Below are 6,000 nucleotides of genomic sequence, written 5' to 3'. Positions count from 1 at the left end.
GGCACATCCATCACGTTGCCCTCCTTGATGCTCAGGCACCCTTTGCTGCCTGATGCTCAAATTCAGCTGTCACCCCTGGAGTCGGGCTGCTGTGCTGCTGCCCCTTGGACATGGCCACCCACGACGGTGCACGTGGGTCTGCCGCCACGTCCCATTTGCTTCTCCATACCATAAGTTAAACCAGTAGGCTGAGCAGAATCATTTCTCTTCTAACATCTATCCTTTTTTATTATTACCATTAGCCTTTTCCTATGCTTGAAAACACTTGAAAAATGCAGAGGGAGCAATGGCATGGCCCAAAGTCATGTTTTCGGATCTCTGCTGGTGAGTGTGGCCTTTTGGGGGATGTTTTTGTGCCTTTTTTTTTTTTTCTTTCAAGAACAGTGCTTCCCACTCTAACATCTAAGGCAACACATTTGCAATCATAGTGGCAACATTTAGGGTGAAGGGATATGAACAGCACTGTATTACTGCATGAACAGGTAATGCAAATGAGACTACGAAACAGCCAACTCCCAACATGAATTTTTAACATGATACTTCATAATAAAACATTTTCAACAATGTTAAGTTTTTAAGCCTCTTAAAATTCCCTTAATTCACCTATGCCAAGCATGCAACATGCTTACATTGCTGTATATACATTAAAACACAATATAATTATATCATGTTTGCTCTGTTTTCCCCCCATTCATCTTCTTAGTTATGTTAGCCCTTTAGGATTTTGTCCTTCAGGCAGTGAATTGAGTTTGAGAAATTAAAGGCATTAAGACACTTTAAGATATGCAGAGGCCATAACAGTGATTTCTAACCCTTTTTCTGAAAAGGTAGGATCCGTTCACACAGCAGGGGGAATAAATCACCCTCGGGCCATTCTCAGATGCACATCACCTTCTTCATCTGGTTTGCTTTGTTTGTCATGCACGCATCAGAGATTCCCACGTACGCTGGTGGATTGGTGTCAGCGCTTGTTGCTGACAGCGCGTGCCCACAGGAAACCCGGGACAGACACGCCGCCTACTCTCGCAGATTGCTGCTATGGAAATCACTATGGCTAAAGGGCAATATTTTTTTTTTTTCCATTATGAAACAGAGCACAGTGTGATATTCTTTCCCCCAAAGAAAGAGAGCAAAGAAGTAAGCACTGCCAGACTTACGCAGGCTTAGCGTGGGAGCGCTGATGTGCGTCGTCCCACTGCCAACTCCTCGCTCCCAGGGATGCGAAAATAAGAGACCAGGTTCTCCCATTACCAACCAAAGCCACTGAGAGCAGGTCAAGCTTGGAGCATCCACCCCTGTCCTTGCTGCAACCCCTCACATCAGAGCAGGTCACCCTCATCCCACGGTTTTGTGGGATGGGATGCTAGAAAACAGAGTAACACAAGTAAGGCTTCAAAGGAATTAACTTTATCACAGTTCACAGTCTCTTAAATAACACTTTTTAAAATCAGGCGTTGAAGGGGGTGGTGGAGGAGGTGTGGAAGACAGCAGGTAGGTTAACGTGACACGAGTGTGACAAGCCAACAGAGCCGAACCGGCTCAAACCCATTTCCTGAGCATCACCGTGCTTCCTTCCCTCCTCCGCCTCCTTCGCTGTCTGCCATTTATACCAGTCGCTGTTGCTTTGTTTTCTTTAGATCTTCTGTTCTCACACCCCTTGATCCCTGCTTCGTCTTTCACCTCTTGTTTTGAAGTTTGAAATGCATCCTTTTATGCCACAAGGGGAAAGTCCCAAATCCACATGGGCTGGGTGGAAACATGGCTGGAATGCGAAACTCTCGGAAGAAAAATAGTCTAATTAAGAGGTCACTTCTGAAAGGCTCTGTACAAAGAGCTACACACTCTGCACCTCACAGAACTCTCCTGATTCATCAGAGTAGCAGCAAAGGCTGAGCTGGCTCCACTAGGATTTGAAAGCCATCCTTTGACCACTGAGTCATCCTTAATTTTCTCACTCATGGTAGCTGGCAAGATCCAAATTCTTAGCTCACAGGATTAGTTTCCAGCTTATTCAGCGCTCTTTCCAAAGCAAAAGGCAACAAGATGAACAGGGATATGAATTTGGATTGTTAACCTACATATTCCAGGCATTAAACCTGTGGAGACTGTTTGTATCGCTGTAATTACCTTCATACAGGTTGTTAAAGCCAGGTTCATTAGCTTAGATTACAATGACCTATACAACACGCTTAAAACCCATTTATCCTGTTAAAGAGATTTAAAACTCACCTCCTTTCATGAGCTGTCAGTGATTCTTGATTTATGATTTGGTCATGCTTTAAAAATAAAAGCAATTACCTCTCTTACTATGGTAAAAGCCCACTGCCTCAAGGTGCAACAATACATCTATAATTGAACAGCAATAGCTCTAATCTTCAGCTTGGACAACAAAAGCATTGACTATTGAAATACTGCCTACAATGGTGTCTGCATACCAGGGAGCACTACATCAGCTGACAAGTTTCAGCAGGAACGATTGCACCTCAGGCATCTCCGGATCCAAGGTGCTGGGTATTTCCTGGCAGTGGCAATACTTTCCATTTACATATCCTAACACTTCTAAGAAACAAGAAAAAAAAAAACCCAACCCAACCAAAAACAAAACACCACCCTCCTGTTAATTCCCTTGACAAGAACCAAGATCTTTGTTTGAATGCTTTTCCTTTGAAGCCTGCATGAATATTATTTCAAAGGAATTTTCTTTGTGTGTTCCTAGAAATACGATGACTCCATGATGCACAATACGCTTGGGTGTTGCATCATTTTGGGAACCCAGCTGACTTCCAAAACATAGGCATAAAAAGGCTAAACCAGGCAATGTTTTGTCCCAGAAATGATCCCAGAACCAGTCTCTTTAGGAAAAACGACCAAACTCATGTATTTGTCCCAAACTTGCTGTAAATATGATTGGTGCTCAGATGGGTGCTGATGGCCAGATGTGGACTCTCAATTCAAGCGAATGAAATGGGACCCATTTTAGTTGTAACTGTGCAATGCTGTGCCCAGACTAGTTGATTTACAGCAAAACCAATGTGTTTTGACATCACCGAGCTCTGCAAGTTCCCTGGAACCATCCTTTTGATACAAAGAATACATAGAAAAGTTATAACAACTTTTCTTATGCAACTATAAACAAACAAAAAATAAAACCTCATACACACCAGGGGACACACTCGTAGGAACATGGAAGTTATTCCCTCTCTTCTCAGGACAGCAGGGACTCAAACTGGCAAAATCTGGACATTCTCTAATATTCCTGTATATTTTAACAATAAAAAGTAATTTTAACAGTCACACAATCAAATTTTAAATACTCTAGAAATAACTAAGCTTCCATTCATGCTTATTAAATTAGAAAAAGTTACTATTCCCTTTCTCCCCAACCCTGTTTTTGGCCTCTACTAGTGAAAAACGGGCTTTAAGATTACTGTATGTATTTGATGCTATATTGATGGCTCTGGCTTGAACAACAAAGTTGTGCATGAACATTACCAAGGCAGCCAGCATAAAACGGCCTGGTGCCGGAGGGGCTGCTCAGCCTCCTACAGAGGTTGAAAGCAGTTTTAGGATTAATCCCTGTCCCCATGTGAGTCCGCAACCCTCGGGGACAAAGAGCTCCTCACTCTCCTACACCACAGGTTTTATCCACCCCAAAGCTCACTGTCAGCTCTCATTTGAGCACACTTTGAAATTTCACAGCCCTTTTCCTTACCTCCGGCCACACGGACAGTCCCACACATTAACACTTCTTGAAATGCAAAGATGGTCCTTTGGCAGGTGGCCACCAAATCTTCCCCACCATGGCTTTCTGCCATGGCCAGCCAGTGACATAACCACAAAAATGCTTGATATTTTACCTCTCTCGCCTAACTTGCAACGTTAGAAGCATGCATTAGAGATGGTTGTCGTCAGGGTCCCCGTAAAGAGGGCAAATGGATCCAGACTAAAGTTATAAAAACAAATGACTTTCTAACTCACTTTTTGTCTCACCAAAGCTACATATCTTAAAACCAATTGTTCACATGAAGTAAGAACATATGTCAGCCAGACTAATAAATGCAGAGTCGGAGAGTGGGAGCCCCAGGACACCAGCCAGGGATTTGCTTGGCAAAAAGCATCCAACAGCATTTACTTCTTGGTCACAACCTGCGTTCCAGAGGCTGATCAGAGGGATGTGTATAAAACCTACTCTTTAATCATGATTTCTGCAGCTTGTAACCCCTTTTAAACTACACACGTGTGTTTTTAATATATACACACTTGATTAGTGTGGGGCATTAAGTGACATTTTAGAATATTATTTATTACAGTCCTTTTTTAGGGCCAATTTCTCAGATGCTTGTCTTCATCCCATATGCATTTTGTTAGAATTGTTATCTTTGAAAGTAGGCCCAAATCACGGTGGTTAGTTTGGGGTTTTTAACACATCACTTTCCACTGCTAGAACTAAACGTCCTCTCTTCCCACCCCTAAAATAGCTTTGTATTAGAGCAACAGTTATAGTAGGCAAAGGAGCATAACACAGACACTGGTCCTCAAGAGCACGAGCTAGCATCAGCGTTAACATCCACATGGGCGCGTTGGCTACAAGCACCCACGATTTATTCTGCAGTTCTCCCAGCCTCAGTTTGGATTATTTGCAATGCAAGCCATTAGCAAACAAAATTTACCTCTAATACTACAGCCCATTAAATGACATGTAATTCAATAATGTGTTACAACAGAATTATCTTTAAAACACAAAGTAAGATCCCTGTAGGAACAAAACAATAACAATCTTTGATATCACAATTATTTGAGACTTATTAAGATATCTTTGTAGTTAGGTGAAGAGATGTAAAATGACTATTTAGAACACACATGTCCTGGGAAATAAAAGTAAAAAAAAAAAAAAAATTAAATCAAATCTTCCATGTAGATGCCTAGTTTAATATGCCTGCAATGTGCAAGATAATATTCCTATTAAGAAAGTGAAGGGGAGAAAAAAAAAAATTTACATTTTATAGCCACAGCCAAATAACAAAGCAACAGTTAAAGATTGTTATGAAGATTGCTATGCAAAACAGCCAAGTGGCTGCTAAGAGGAATTTTGGTTGTATAATGTAAAACGCACCTAAGGGCAAAATTCCAGCCCATCTAAGTTACACCTAAAATGGTTAAGTGAAAAACAACTACCTCCGTCGAAGATGGAGATGGAGACAGGCTGACTGGCAGCAAGTTCCCTCACCCTGAAGGCAGCCAAAATTCAGAGGTTGCCATCCAGCACGCCCCCAGCTCTGCACGCCAGGGCACCCGCCTTTCCTTTCAGCTCACAAGCTGCCTTTGAGACACTTGGGATCACGTCCTGCCTGAAACACGGCACCAAGCGCCACCTTTTCCCTGGAGAAGGTCCCCACCACCTTCCTCCTCAGTGCTCTCCTGCTATGGGAGCAAGGCAGCCTGGGAAGGGAGGGGCTGTACCCCTGGTCCCCAAAAAGCACAAAGGGTCAGACGAGACAAAGAGTCACAACAATCCAGTTACTAAATATATTTTTTTTAATTATTATGCACTTTTGCTGACAAATAAAAAATTTGGGAAATAAAGGAAGAAATAGGCAGAGAGATAGAAATAGTCCCAGATTTTCTGAGTGAAAGATATTTTTGGTCACACTTTCTCAAAGGAAAGCAAAAGTCTGTAATCAGGGGACTGATATAAACCCACAAGGAGCTAAGCTTCAGTAGCAAAAGCAGCAATCATGAAAAAACATACAGGACAGGAGGATTTCCACACTGGGGCACAAATGAAAACAGTGGGCCAAGTCTGCTGAGCATCCTCTGTGCATTGACAGGAGTCTTCATTGATGTAAAAGATGCAGGAAAAAGATGGAAGAAATACTACAGATGCAAATTAAATTGTGATTTTGTTCAGTTGACTGCAAGAGTACATCACACGAATAGGATTATGACAGAAGACTAGAAGTTGCTCAGAAAGGAAAGGAAAAAAAGTGTATCTACATTTAA

Source organism: Nipponia nippon, unplaced genomic scaffold (assembly GCF_047370975.1).
Source record: "Nipponia nippon isolate SJK-2023a ecotype South Korea unplaced genomic scaffold, ASM4737097v1 scaffold_7, whole genome shotgun sequence".
Lineage (NCBI taxonomy): Eukaryota > Metazoa > Chordata > Aves > Pelecaniformes > Threskiornithidae > Nipponia > Nipponia nippon.
This window is presented reverse-complemented; position numbering follows the sequence as displayed.